We start from the raw sequence: 15,903 nt of genomic DNA on the forward strand, positions 1-15,903 counted from the left end.
TTGTTTTCAACGTGCAGTTGGTGAAGGGCTGCAGTCTGCTAATCAGGCAGGCTGCATTTTAACATGGACTCAAACCTTTAAACTGACAGCATCTTTCTGGATTTTTCTAAAGATTTTGACCACGTAGCCCATTGTCGCCTGTTTGTGAAGTTATCATCATTAAAACTTGATTCACTAATTCTATCCTGGCTTCGAAATTTTCTTTCTAACAGGCAGCAGTTTACTTTCGCTAACAGCTTCTCCTCGCCCCCTTCAGATGTTCCATCGTGTACCACAAGGAAGCGTTCTTGGTTCCCTTATTCTTTCTGATATACATTAATGGCATACCCAATAACTTATCATCATGCAAGCGCATTTTTGCTGACGACTGCATTATCTATCGTTCTATTAACAGCTCTGATGACCACCTGATCCTCCAAAAATATCCTTACGAAATTACTAATTGGTGTGACACCTGGCTAATGGCTCTAAATGCATCAAAATGTAACGTGACGTCCTTTACCCGAAAACGCACTAACTTGGACTATTCCTACTGTATTAAAAATGTACCATTATCTCGGACCACATCATTTAAATATCTAGGCGTAAATCTTTCAACAAACCTCTCCCGGACTTCTCACTGGGTTACCTGCGACGTAACCTTCGAAACTCGCCTACACTTATGCGCAAACTGGCGTTTCAAACATTTGTTCGCGCTCGACTTGAGTTCGCCGCTCCAGTCTGGTCTCCTCACCAAAATTACGTAATTGATATGCTGGAAATATTCCAAAATAGAGCCGCACGTTTAATTTCCCGGAATTATGACTACCGTTCTTGGGTAACTCAAATAAAGATTCACCTTTCACTTCAGCTGCTAAGTATACGTCGGGACATATAGCCTTTTGCCATTACTTCATAAATACGCCCACCATACTAACAAACGCTCCCCTACATTTAGAAACGTTATCGCACACATCGCACAGATTACACACGCATCATAGTTTCATGCGCATCTATGGTGAAAGACAAGCATTTAACTCGCCTGCAATCCCACGTGCCATTCGGCTCTGGAACAGCATCCCCGATAACATAGTTGCGGAAACTGGCCGCGAAAAATTCAGGCACTCACTAAACTCGTTTAACTCATTCTACGCACTGTATACACCTGTATGTAGCTAATATGTTTCTCAAATTTTTAGGCGGTGCATTTGGCTGGTGTTTCCTTTTTATATTGTTACTAGATTGTACGTGTTTACTTGATTCTATGCCCCCCTTGCTTTGTAAGGTATGTTACAAATAAATAAACTACTTCATGCTGTTGGCGACTAAATTGGTCCTGATAATGTTCTCGAAGGACTGGGCTGGAAATTATTAGCGATACATGTATTCCAGCCTATTTAGTTTCTTCTTATAAAATATATGGACTGAATCAGGGTGTTGACACGGTCTAGACGATACGTGTTGGAATTGGAACAGCGCAAGAACACAGGATAAGCCAAGGCCAAGAATGACAAAGCACTGCTCTAAAGCTATGGTTATCGTGTGCTGCTCATGGTACTCTAGCAGCTGCTGTTATTGCGCTTTTGAAATCGGTGAGATTTTTAGTGGGCTTCGATCATGAAGCTTTCTGTGGAGTAAGTATCTCTCTAGCTATCTATATATGTTTATATCTAGCCATTTTCCCGCCTATACCTGGGTCAGTAAGTGACAATGTGTGTATACGTGCTGCTGTTGAACGAACCTCTTTCGTACTGACATAGGTGACAGTAGATGCGGGACTGGGTAGGTATAGGTACCACTGTTTGAAGAAAATTTTTGATGCTGACTTGGAACACTGGGTATGTGCCACTCAGTCTGTGCTTGTCTTCAGTAAATCTCTTTTGTGTCAACTTGGATTCGGGTATGTACCAGTGGGTGCGTGTCGCTCTTCAATGAGCATCTTTGACGCCAACTTGGGTAACGAGGTGTGTGCCACTTGGGAATGTGCAGCTCTACAATGATGGAAAATATCCACAAATTTCTCTCATGCAGAGCGGAATCAAACCTCGTCGCGCTGTTCCTCGAGAACAGCAGCCCGACGCTTCAGGAGGCCGCGCCACAACTGCACTGGGTATGTGCCACTTTTCAATGAACGTCTTTCACCCAAACGCTTTAATGTGTCGGATTTATAGCTGCTCCTGGGCTGCACACTCAGCCGAGTTGGTTAGTGGCATCGCGTATTTTTCGTTAGTTTGCTGATTACTCTATTTACTCCTTTTCAGAGCGCAGCTGTTTGGCGCCCGTTCGTGCGTTGAGCGTCGGCGTGCCGGCGGCAGGGTGCCGTGAGACGGGAAGGGTTACGTTCGTCCGCGGCGTCAGGTGCTGGGGTCAGTCCACAATACCAGCGCGTGTGACAGGTACCGCTGCCTCTGCAAGGGGCGATGGCATGCGGGTACGAGTAAGGCTCCATGTGAGACTTCCTTGGCTGCTGTCACCTCTGACGCTGGTGGCACGATTTCCCCGCGACGAAGTGTCGCATCGTCGTTGGTAGAACGAAAGCGTGAGGAGAAAAGCGTGTCGGCACGGCGACGGTGGGTACGAGATGGCTCCAGACTAGCGCGCGTCGTCTGTATGGGAACAAGCGCTGCATGAGTAGAGGTCTGTCTGCGGCGGCGGCTATAAATCGCGCCCATGCGTCACCCGCACACATCTTGCGATATCCCGATTAGAATGTGCTCTTAGAAATTGCACGCAGGAGTCGATATCGAACCAGCTTGTTTTTACTTACTATGTACGGTGCACCTAAATTGCCACGAGAAAATTTCGGACATCCTGTTTCGGCCGCCAGCAAAACAAGCCAGAATATTTATTATTCTGGGAGATTTCAATGCGTCCCACCCAGCCTAGGGGTATCAAAAAGAAACAACAAAAGGCCGCCGTCTAGCCCACGCCAAAAGCCTTCATCGATTCATTCTGCTGACAGAACCCGACACACCAACTAGAACAGGTAACAACGTAAGCAGGGATACTTGCCTCGACCTAACAATGGTCAAAGGGTTGACTCAACGCTCCTGGAAGAATCTAATGAAGAACCTGGGCTGTGACCGCAGCAATATAGCAACAGAAGTCCAACTGGTGGGCATACGCACCCAACAACTGCAATTAAAGTGAGCAACTGGGACGCTTTCCGGCGCAGCAGATCCAAGTCTCAACAACACGTCACGCCATTTATACACGAGTGGACACAACAGCTGCAAGAATATTTAGCGCTGCCACCAAGCTACTCACTGCAAAAACGCAGACACAGGATGTTGACAGAAATCTGCTCCGCCTCTGCGATGCTCGAAGAGGCCTGACCAAACGATGGAAGAGGCAGTGGCGCAACCATAAGCTGAAACAAGAAATTGTCCGGATCACAACAGAAGCGGAAGGATACGCCACCAACCTCACTAATAACAATTGACACAACCTCTGCGACCGCTTTAATAGCAAACTGAGTACATAGAAAACGTGGTCCCTCCTCAGAGCACTGCTCAACCCAACGCACACAATACAGTTCGCCCGAAGGTCGCCCGAAGCAGGCAGCATTCATTATGCCCTACTATGCAACTTCGGCGATGAGGCCATACGGCAACTCACTGCATATTACAACGACTATTGGAAAACGGAACGCTTCCACATAAATGGCGACACGCCGATATTACCTGAATTTGGAAACCCGGGAAACCATTGTCCCTCCAAAATCTCAAACCCGTTCACTGACTTCCTGTATCGGCAAGCACTTCAAGCACGTAGTTCTTATGTGCTGCCTGTGTTATCTCGAAGCGAACCAATTCTTCCTTATTCGGCTATCGACCAGGTTTGTCTGCGCAGGACATAGTCGATCTTAAACTGAAGGAGGATGTTGTGGATGGTCCGAGTACAGCTGAAACAAGAGCAATTCTGGCGTTGGACCTGTAGCGTTGGACTTCGACAACGTCTCACATGACCTCATTCTAAACAATCTTGTATCTTCCCGATATGGAAAACAAATCTCTGATTAGGCCCGAACCTTTTTATTTGACCGCACGGGTACCATCGGCCTGGGTGAAATTCGGTCAGAAATTTGTACGTGAAACGACACGAGGCGTGACTACTTACAGTGTATTTAAAACTAGGTACACAGCAGCAGCCAATATGGTGGACAGTCTGTCCACCAGCCAGGCCCGTCTTCATCGTCGTCTGCTCGAAGCAGGATGTCTCCCGCAATGAGCTGGCTGCGTAACATTACCCCCGGCGGTAAGAGCGCCGTCGCAGTGCACTTTAAACAGTGGTTTTAGATGGAGGGAGGCATGCTTTCAGTCTGCTCAAGTGAACTATGCCACTGGGAGCGATCGTATAGGTGGCACAGTCAGTGAGACGGGAACAATCTCTTGGGTGATGTCCGCGACCTGGCGGACGATTCGGTAAGGGCCCGTTTACCGATATGACAACTTTTCTGACAAGGCAACTCGACGGAATGGACACCACATTAGAACTAAGGCTGTCGTGATGTCGGCTGTTATAAGGTCACTTCTGAGTGACTTGCGAGGCCGACAGCTGAGTGCGGGCAATCTGACGCCTGTCATCAACACAAGCGATGGCATCACGTGCATATTCGCTAGGCGGCGCTGTAGCAGCCGGAGGAAGGGCGTTCAGTTGTAATGTCGGTTTGCGACGATACGGCACATAAAAGGATGAATAACCGGCGGTGTCTTGACGCGACGAATTGTAGGCGAAGGTTACGTAAGGTAGCGCGAGATCCGAGTCACGGCGGTCAGATGAAACATACATTGAGAACATGTCCGTGACGGCGTTATTTAGGTACTTGGTGAGGCCATTTGTTTGGGGATGGTAGGAAGTGGTCAAAATGTGCTGCGTTGAGGAGGAGCTCAAAATATCGTCGATTACACGGCACATAAATTCGCGGCCTCGATCTGTGAGAAATTGACGAGAGGGGCCGTGGTGTAGAATGCCATCGTGTAGTAAAAAAATTGCCAATGTCAGTAGCAGTGCTGGTGGGGAGCGCTCGAGTGATTGCATACCTGGTCGCATAATCTATAGCAACGGCGACGCACTTGTTGCCGGATATAGGAAAAGGACCGAGAAGGTTTAAACCAACACGGAAGAATGGTTCGCTCGGGATGCAGAGCGGTTTAGGCAGCCCAGCAGGGACTTCGGTAGGTCGTTTACGACGTTGGCATTTGTCGCAGGAGTCTACGCAACGTCGCCCAGACCGGGCGAGACCACGCCAAAAGAAGCGGTGCCGGACAGGGTCGTACGTGCGCGATACGCCAAGGTGACCAGCAGTTGGTTCATTGTGAAGCTCGTGCAGGATTGCGGAAAGCAGATGTTTGGGTACAGCGAGAAGCCGCCCAGGGCCATCTGGCTGAGCGTTACGACGGTAAAGTGTGCCATTCAAGAGGATGAACCTGCGCAGTGACGCGTCATTAGATGCCGATTCGAGACGGTCAATGAGCGATCGCACGGAAGCATCACAACGTTAGTCTTCACCAATCTGGAGAAACTTAGACATAGACATGATGCACCGAGTAGACTCGATGTGTGATACATCTGGTGGGTCAACAGGATAGTGGGACAAGCAACCCGCCTCCAGATGGAGGTGGCCAGACTGGTTGGCAACGGAGTAAGAATACTCCTGAATGCACAGCGCCCAACGACCGAGTCGTCCAGTCGTTCAGTGAACAAAGGCAGCGCCTAATTGTCTGTGACAACAAGGAAAGGTCGGCATACCGGTAAGGACGGAATTTCGAAACCGCCCAGACAAGGGCAAGACATTCCCGCTCCATAATAGAGCAGTTGCGTTCAGATTTCGAAAGGAGACGACTGGCGTTCGCAAAAACACGCTCAACAATCAATTAATATAATAGTGGTTAACCGCAACTTAATGAAACCAACGACATATGGTTTGCCGTCATGTGGCGTTCCTTAAGATATTTTTCATATTGCACTTAACTAGGTAATAAATAAGATCAATTATGCAAAAATTTTAATATTCCTGTTAGGGCAAAGTGAGTTTCCTTACGTTGTAAATGGTATTCCAGAACGACAGATCCAATTTTTTTTGTGGCAACACACACGCTGCGTGGTGATATTTTTCCGGCGTTTAAACAAAGCCCTGAAAATATGAAATAAAACCACGTGACTGCCCTCGTGCGCTATTGTATTGCGGCGTGCTCAACCATGCATCGAACATGTTGCTTATTGCGGGACATGGCACTTCCTTTCCGTGCCTAGACCTATCTTTCAGGGGGGCACTTGCTCCCCCCCCCCCCCCCCTGTCAGAAGTGGGGGGTCAAAGTATGTGATTCCCCACCCACTCCCCCCACTACACCACTTCTGAAAGTGGGCACTTTCGGGCTGCACGCTGGAATGTCCAACAAACCTACAATTCAAGCTAAATATTCTTTCCGAATTGAGTGACCACATCAGTAGTGCTTTTCTTTGGTGCGCATACACCGCTTGGACAGCGAGGATTGTTATTTGTGTCCTCTCGTGAGGCTGTGTAGCGGACGACGCGCGGGATTCCCCATATACGCTTGCGTTGTGGAGAACACCTTGCACTGGGCACTTCCCGCCCTAAGAAACTGTCAGCTTGCGCAAATTGCATCATGTCCAGATTTTTGGGAACACTATGTCCGTATTTGAAAACACAATCAGCTTGCTGCCATTGACCTGCGGGTGAGGGGAAGATCCAGATAAACTATTATAATCAGCCCTGCCCTAGGACTGGCGTGCCGTAAAGCATGAAATCGGCAGATTATCAATTGCTGGAATTATTTAATCTCTATGCACACATAGTCCGCATAGTCTTGCAGTCCCAGCATCCTATCACGATAAAAAAATCTAATCATACCTCTTACAGGTATAACTGGCGAATTTCATTGTGTAATCACGACTTGTCGAAGATATGCTCGCGCAAATGACCTTAGTCGAATGTGCGAGGAATTTCAATATCAATAGAACTCTAAGTTTTCGTAAATTTTTTTCTAAAGGTATATCTCACTTCTGACTCTGGTGATTGCAATTTCAGGCTGTTTCTAAATAAGACCTACACTATTAGTTGTTTGCTGGCAGGAGCAAAAACAATAGATATATCGTAATAAAAAGCACGAGGACCACTTTTTGGTGACGTGTCACGAAAATTTGCGATTCGTAGATTGCTTATGTGATGTGAAAACTGTTGCTGAATAGTTGCTTTCTCCCAATTTTTATGCTATAGACGGCTTTTGGTTGTTTTCCCCCCGTACGCTCGGTAAAATATGCGAGGCATGGTGTTTACATTTATTCGAAGTACTAGGCGATATTCTGAGTGACGAGCGATCTATGTTTATTCCGTGTAGGTTTATTGCAACCTTTGTAGAAAGTTACTAATTCAAGCGTTGCAGAGTGTTTCAAAATCGAAATGTTTCCCAGACTCTTAAAATAACAGCACGAGTGAAGGTTGAAATTCCGTGAAAATGGCGAGAATTTTAAACACAATCCGTTGCGTTACTCACTTTCCTGCTTTAAATGCAAGTGCTGCAGTTAATTACTAAATCCCCGTTTTCCCACGTGTTTTCCTGCATCATACGAGATTCACAGTTTCTTTCTCAGTTGTCCTCGGTGAGCTGAGCAAGGCATCTGTTTATATCGGGGGGAAATTACGGGCATGGTATGGCCAATGTGTAGGCAATGTTCCAAATGAGTGAGTTAAATGCGCATTTTCCAGTAGAATACGCATGCAAGTGGTCAATAGGGTTATCAATAGGGTTTTAAGAGCAGTGTAAAACTTAGGCGGCTGGGCTGGCATAACAACAACAGGTCAAATTTTTGCGAACCTAATGGGAACAATACGCAAGTTTAGGTGCGATGGTAAATGCATGTTGATCAAATTCAGCCTCTAAACAATGGTAAGCAACTGTTCGAAAGTACCAATGGGGAAAGAGCGGATATGGTCTTGGCTCTATGTGCGTAAAGTGGACATAGAAGGCGCGCAGTCGAGCTATTTCAACGCAATAAACGAAGTGTCCTTCGTGTCAGTGCTTGTTGGCTTCTTATGATATGAATAATAAAAATCGGGCTCCTCGGTTAACACCCTTTCTTCTCATTTATTACATAACGATGGTCTCGAGTTCAGCAACATTGATGCCTTCGGGTAGCATGTGCGGTTTTACTGACCAGTTGCGTTCACCCAAAAAGATTACGTTCTCGTGAGCCCTACGGCAACAAGAACGTTCCACGTCCGCCGCCAAGGTCTGTGAACGTTGGCGCTGGCTAACACTCCCAGGGTTCTACTGGGACACATAAATACCCAAGAAAGTGGATGCGCAAACGGCGCCCCGGTAGCTCAATTGGTAGAGCGTCGCACGCGAAATGCGAAGGTTGTGGGTTCGGTTCCCACTTGCTCCAAATTGTTTTTTCATTCACTTTAATTCTCATTAATTTATATTTTATTTATTTCATTTATTAGGCACAAGTAGTTTCTCCTATTTTGTTCGTGTCAGTGTTTGTTCGCTTCTTCTGATATGCTTATTCTAAAGCCATTCTGAAGATCTCCAAGAATGCCATCATTCTCTTCCCATGCTTGCAGCTTTAATTTGATTACCTGCAGTGCCAGATTGTACATTACCGATGTAATGCAGGACGACGACGAAGTGTCGTCTTGGTAGAACGCTTCTATCTGTGTTCTCAGGTTTCTGGCGAAACCTTCGGAATTTCCTGGTGCCTCGGCTCCCGGTCTTGTGGCCATGGACGCGGAGCCTTCCAGATGCCCTCCTGGCCAGAGGTCAATGAGGCCGTCCTTGACGAGGAAGAGAGGAAGCGTGCTCCGTGTCGGATGAAGACTCGTCGGATGATAGATTCATCACTGTCCGCATAAAGAGGGCCAAAAGGAGGACTAACACAAAATTTCAAGCCAATCGGCACTATGCGCAAAACGCCGTCTGTCGTTAAGGCGCCAAGGCTGCGAAGCATAGGCGGGCTCGGGCGAGCACTGTTCCCGCCAGCGCCTATGCGCGTGCTTTCATGTTTGCGTTCTTGATTGTGATTTAACGCTTCTGTAAGCCTTCAGCGATGTCTTGAAATGACTGTTGCGGGGTTGGGTGCTTTAACACGCACAAAAAATTGCCAAGCACGCACTTAGTTTCCGGTGCTGCTTCACGAGCAAGGACGACGGCGGCGGCGGATCGCGGCTGTTCGACGGAGAAAATATGCAATCGCGCTTTGGTTACTGCAGTTTCGGAGCGATAACTGTGTTTTTATATTCTCGTGGTGTCGCAAGGATCTGATTATGAGGCACGCCGTAGTGGGGGACTTCGTTAATTCGGACCACATGCGGTTATTTAACGTGCACTTAAATCTAAGCACGCGAATGTTTTTGCATTTCGTCCCCATCGAGATGCGACCGCCGAGGCCGGAATTCGATCCCGTGACCTCGTGCTTAGCAGCCCAACACCATAGCCACCAAGCAACCGTGGCGGGAAGTTTAAACTTGGTCGCCTCGTCTACAGTCCAGAAGATACAATAAACACTAGGCTGTTGTTACTGATGGGACACGATGGTGATGGGATGACACGATTAATGATGGGTCACGAGAAAAAAATATGCGGAAATCTAAGCCAGAGAATGCGGAGCAAAGCTGTGAAGTGCTCATTGTTTTTAAACGCTTTGAACAAAGAGCTCCGTACTAAAAAGCAGGTGACGGCGCCTTCATAAAAGGGTCACGCAATAACCCATGCTTTGCACGGAATCGGCTGTTGTTCGACCTATCGATGGCACTGAAATTCGATCAGTGGTATGTGTAGAACGTTCGGCGTACTCTCGCCTCAGTACCTGCATGTTGTCTGTACAACCTGGCCTCTGTGAGCATTACAGGCTTTTCACAGGGCATGGGAAACGCCTGAACTTCGAAGCCCAGATGTCTGCAACTAATGCACATGTTCACCCCAGCTATGTCACCCGTTATGGTCTATTCTGAAGCCTTCATGGTTATTTTTTTCTTCTTGTCTTGCTAGTGGTGCTAGCTAGTGCTTGTTCTCTTTTTCTTTTGCATTAAATAGGTCAAGTGTCTTTTTATGCACTATAGGCTTGTACACAAACACTTTGTTTTGTTCATTTTATTTTTCTATGTTGAATTTTCACGGTTGTGTTTGTTTCTTTTAGTTAGCTTGCTCTTTAATACATCTGTACATTCTTATTATTAACCGAGGGTCCCGTTGGAGTGTTCGACTTTGGGACCCTCGTCTGTATATTGTCTCTTACCAATAAATTGTATTTTAAGAATAATAAACTGAAACTGAAAACTGAATATATGTTCATGTAGCTTCGCTCTTGTTGTCTCTGCTTTGAAAATGATTGCAATGTAGCACGTGGTTTAGAAGAAATATTTAATTCCATGCTTTGTATTTGCTTTCAAACTACTAATATTGTGTCACCGTAATATATTAATTAATTAAAACGCGTTGCATTGGCTATTCAACCTCGGGGCAGTACACCAGGCGATACAATATGTTGTTTAATCCTGCATTTGAGTGCAAGGGTAAAAAAAAATTGAGTACTAGTAAAAGTGGTGTTGGCACTAAAAAATAACATAAGATATAAAAACAATGTGCTCCCTTGACTGAGGGCGGGGGGAATTTTCAGCTATTGCGTCTTCTGATATCTCTCACTCGCGTGCTCCCGCGAAGTCATCGAAATACTGCTTGTTTATACGATGGCACGTGTGAAGTACACACAGTGCAGGCAGTGGTAAGACGAATGCATGGAAACAATAAACCCATCATCATCATCATCATCATCATCATCATCATCATCATCATCATCATCATCATCATCATCAGCCTAGTTACGCCCACTGCAGGGCAAAGGCCTCTCCCATACTTCTCCAACTACCCTGGTCATGTACTAATTGTGGCCATGTTGTCCCTGCAAACGTCTTAATGTCATCCGCCCACCTAACTTTCTGCCGCCCCCTGCTACACTTCCCTTCCCTTGGAATCCAGTCCGTAACCCTTAGTGACCATCGGTTATCTTCCCTCCTCATTACATGTCCGGCCCATGCCCATTTCTTTTTCTTGATTTCAACTAAGATGTCGTTTACCCGCGTTTGTTGCCTCACCCAATCTGCTCTTTTCTTATCCCTTAACGTTACACCCATTATTCTTCTTTCCATAGCTCGTTGCGTCGTCCTCAATTTCAGCAGAACCCTTTTCGTAAGCCTCCAGGTTTCTGCCGCATATGTGAGTACTGGTAACACACAGCTGTTATACACTTTCCTTTTGAGAATAGTGGCAACCTGCTGTTCATGATTTGAGAATGCCTGCCAAACGCACCCCAACCCATTCTTATTCTTCTGGCTATTTCAGTCTCATGATCCGGATCCGTGGTCACTACCTGCCCTAAGTAGATGTATTCCCTTACCACTTCCAGTGCTTCGCTACCTATCGTAAACTGCTGTTCTCTTCCGAGACTGTTAAACAATACTTTAGTTTTCTGCAGATTAATTTTCAGACCCACCCTTCTTCTTTGCCTCTCCAGGTCAGTGAGCATGCATTGCAATTGGTCTCCTGAGTTACTAAGCAAGGCAATATCATCAGCGAATCGCAAGTTGCTAAGGTATTCTCCATCAACTTTTATGCCCAATTCTTCCTACTCCAGGCCTCTGAATACCTCCTGTAAACATGCTGTGGATAGCATTGGAGATATCGTATCTCCCTGTCTGACGCCTTTCTTTATAGGGATTTTGTTGCTTTCTTTGTGGAGGACTGCGGTGGCTGTGGAGCCGCTATAGATATCTTCCAGTATTTTTACATATGGCTCATCTACACCCTTATTCCGTAATGCCTCCATGACTGCTGAGGTTTCGACTGAATCAAACGCTTTCTCGTAATCAATGAAAGCTATATATAAGGGTTGGTTATATTCTGCACATTTCTCTATCACTTGATTGATAGTGTGAATATGGTCTATTGTTGAGTAGCCTTTACGGAATCCTGCCTGGTCCTTTGGTTGACAGAAGTTTAAGGTGTTCCTGATTCTATTTGCGATTACCTTAGTAAATACTTTGTAGGCAACAGACAGTAAGCTGATCGGTCTATAATTTTTCAAGTCTTTGGCGTCCCCTTTCTTATGGATTAGGATTATGTTAGCGTTCTTCCAAGATTCCGGTACGCTCGAGGTTATGAGGCATTGCGTATACAGGGTGGCCAGTTTCTCTAGAACAATCTGACCACCATCCTTCAACAAATCTGCTGTTATCTGATCCTCCCCAGCTGCCTTCCCCCTTTGCATAGTTCCTAAGGCTTTCTTTACTTCTTCTGGCGTTACCTGTGGGATTTCGAATTCCTCTAGGCTGTTCTCTCTTCCACTATCGTCGTGGGTGCCACTGGTACTGTATAAATCTCTATAGAACTCCTCAGCCACTTGAACTATCTCATGCATATTAGTAACGATATTGCCGGCTTTGTCTCTTAACGCACACATCTGATTCTTGCCTATTCCTAGTTTCTTCTTCACTGTTTTTAGGCTTCCTCCGTTCCTGAGAGCCTGTTCAATTCTATCCATATTATAGTTCGTGATGTCCGCTGTCTTACGCTTGTTGATTAACTTAGAAAGTTCTGCCAGTTCTATTCTAGCTGTAGGGTTAGAGGCTTTCATACATTGGCGTTTCTTGATCAGATCTTTCGTCTCCTGCGATAGCTTACTGGTTTCCTGTCTAACGGCGTTACCACCGACTTCTATTGCGCACTCCTTAATGATGCCCATGAGATTGTCGTTCATTGCTTCAACACTAAGGTCCTCTTCCTGAGTTAAAGCCGAATATCTGTTCTGTAGCTTGATCCGGAATTCCTCTAGTTTCCCTCTTACCGCTAACTCATTGATTGGCTTCTTGTGTACCAGTTTCTTCCGTTCCCTCCTCAAGTCTAGGCTAATTCGAGTTCTTACCATCCTATGGTCACTGCAGCGTACCTTGCCGAGCACGTCTACATCTTGTATGATGCCAGGGTTCGCGCAGAGTATGAAGTCGATTTCATTTCTAGTCTCACCATTCGGGCTCCTCCACGTGCACTTTCGACTAACCCGCTTGCGGAAAAAGGTATTCATTATCCGCATATTATTCTGTTCTGCAAACTCTACTAATAATTCTCCTCTGCTATTCCTAGAGCTTATGCCATATTCCCCCACTGACTTGTCTCCAGCCTGCTTCTTGCCTGCCATGGCATTGAAGTCGCCCATCACTATAGTGCATTTTGTTTTGACTTTACCCATCGCCGATTCTAAGTCTTCATAAAAGCTTTCGACTTCCTGGTCATCATGACTGCATGTAGGGGCATAGACTTGTACCACCTCCAATTTGTACCTCTTATTAAGTTTCATAACAAGACCTGCCACCCTCTCGTTAATGCTATAGAATTCCTGTATGTTACAAGCTATTTCCTTATTAATCAGGAATCCGACTCCTAGTTCTCGTCTCTCCGCTAAGCCCCGGTAACACAGTACATGCCCGCTTTTTAGCACTGTATATGCTTCTTTTGTCCTCCTAACCTCACTGAGCCCTATTATATCCCATTTACTACCCTCTAATTCCTCCAATAACACTGCTAGACTCGCCTCACTAGATAGCGTTCTAACGTTAAACGTTGCCAGGTTCAGATTCCAATGGCGGCCTGTCCGGAGCCAGGTATTCTTAGCACCCTCTGCAGCGTCACAGATCTGACCGCCGCCGTGGTCAGTTGCTTCGCGGCTGCTGGGGACTGAGGGCCGGGGTTTGATTGTTGTATTCATATAGGAGGTTGTGGCCAAGTACTGCACCAGGGTGGCCAATCCTGCTCTGGTGAGAGAGTGCGTTACCGGTTCTGGTCACCGGGATCAGGCCGCACTCCAGGCCTGTTTGTGCAATTTTCTCAACACACGGTTTTTTTTTGTATTTTCCGGTGGAGAATTGCGCGGCACCGGGATTTGAATCCCGGTCCTCTTGCACTGGAGACGGATACTCTACCGTTCCCGCAGGAGTTATATTAAAAATTAAATAATGGGGTTTTACGTCACAAAACCACTTTCTGATTATGCACGCCGTAGTGGAGGACTCCAAAAATTTCGCCCACCTGGGGTTCTTTAACGTGCACCTAATTCTAAGTACACGGGTGTTTTCGCATTTCGCCCCCATCGAAATGCGTCCGCCGTGGCCGGGGTCCGATCACGCGACCTCGTGCTCAGCAGTCTAACACCATAAGCACTGAGCAACCACGGCGGGTCCCGCAGGAGTTGTACATCTCATTTAACCTACAGTGGTGCCCTATTTGATCGGTCAAGGTGGACCAATCTGAGCTCGGTTATACCGCATGGATGGCACTCGGCTAGAGAACCTGGTATTTATGACCTGCACATGTGTGGTCACACATAATTGAGGATATGTAATTTTTTTTGAGGAGGGTTTCCGCACAGTGATAAAATGAAGGAAAATACATTAAAAAGAAAGAAAAAAAAGAAAAAAAGGGGGGAAAAGGAACATAACATGTGATTTGTACTCGTGACGTTTCAATGTTGCCCGGAAAGGTAGCTCAGTCGGTTGGTTCGTCAAGCCACCGGTTACTTTCAAGCGCCATAGCTCCTGCTCTGAGCCTCATACTTATGTGGAAAGGGACTGATGATGTCCGCGACAGTCGATTTGGTTGGAAGGCATAATTTCTTGGAAAAATGGCCGCCAGAGGAGCAGCGTGAACTCGAGCGGCTTTAGAGACTAGGAAAACTGCCTTAAAATATTTAGACTTGAGGGGAAGCTTCGTTAACAAACTATAACACGGCAATCAGCACTCGAATATAATTATAACCCTAATAATAATTGTAAATATTCATCTCATCTATAGGATCTAATGCGCGCGCTGTTGCTTTGTCTCTGCGTGTAGTAGTTAAGAGAGCCAGTTTAAGGGCGGAGAAGAGAGAAGGAAAGGAAAGTCTCTGAAGCAAACTTGCAGCGCCGTGGTTTTAAAGCGCAACCGCGTGGTAGAGAAACGGAAGGTGATATAAGCGTGCGTGGCCATGACACGCACACGAGAAACTGCCTTAAAATATTTAGACTTGAGGGAAAGCTTCGTTAACAAACTATAACACGGCAATCAGCACTCGAATACGACGAGAGAAATTATTGAGACGTGGAAAATTCCCTTGAAATAAATCTGGTTTGCGAGACAAATGCTTGTATGTATTGAACCTCTTAAAAGATGAGGGGGGAAATATGCGCTCACCGAGAGGGCATCGTCAGCACGAGACCGCCACCAGGCACCTTACAGAGATGTGCTTCCTACTAAAGGCAGGGTTCACTTCGGTGGCTCAAGCCTGCTATTTTCGTCGACTATTTCACCTTTCGATAGCCGATTAGTTGTTTATCCTGACAACGTTATCATTTTTGGCACGAATGAGAAAGCGTAGTGGTAACAAAGCTGTCCCGATTTTTACCGCAGAAGAAACAAAAAAGGAAAATTAAGACGAACAACGACCTGTGAAGCAGGCCTATAGTCGAGTTAATGTGGTTGTCTTATTTTCCGTACGATTTCGCTCCTTCCAAATTCCCTTCTGATGACCAGCCGATCATATATAGTGATAATGTATCGGGCGAGCAGCACATACCACAGAAGAATAGGGAAAAGTAAAATAAGATATAGAATATCATCACTGGCCCGTAATACCCTACCAGTGCCAACCTTTCTAAATATCTACGCATTCCTACAGAGGACACCTCAGTAGGCTTTCAATAGTGAGTCTGACTAAGTTTTTCAATGTTAGTGGCCACGTTTACGGTGCCTTCAAGCTTTTTTTTTATTTGTGTGTATGTGTGTGTGTGTGCTTGAAAATTATATTAGACCCATTACATGTCCACCTTTGCGCAATAGGCTTAATAAGCTGCTGTAAAGCGCGAAACACATGGTG

General features: G+C 46.1%; 1 protein-coding gene across 5 annotated transcripts in view; it reads right to left on the reverse strand.

The window, feature by feature from the left end:
* The window catches only part of LOC135897339 (uncharacterized), a 137,431-nt gene that overhangs the window by 59,434 nt on the left and 62,094 nt on the right, over positions 1-15,903 (reverse strand). For 2 of the 5 annotated variants that reach the window (XM_065425954.1, XM_070538863.1), the window contains exon 2: positions 3,247-3,349. The exons of 2 other annotated variants lie outside the window; for them this stretch is intronic. The gene's annotated coding sequence lies outside the window, so the exon portion shown is untranslated. Of the gene's footprint in view, positions 1-3,246; positions 3,350-8,608; positions 8,627-15,903 lie in introns of those variants that run through there. One more of the 5 variants, XM_070538865.1, reaches the window with a different exon arrangement.

The sequence above is a fragment of the Dermacentor albipictus genome, chromosome 1 (genome assembly GCF_038994185.2).
Source record: "Dermacentor albipictus isolate Rhodes 1998 colony chromosome 1, USDA_Dalb.pri_finalv2, whole genome shotgun sequence".
Classification (NCBI taxonomy): domain Eukaryota; kingdom Metazoa; phylum Arthropoda; class Arachnida; order Ixodida; family Ixodidae; genus Dermacentor; species Dermacentor albipictus.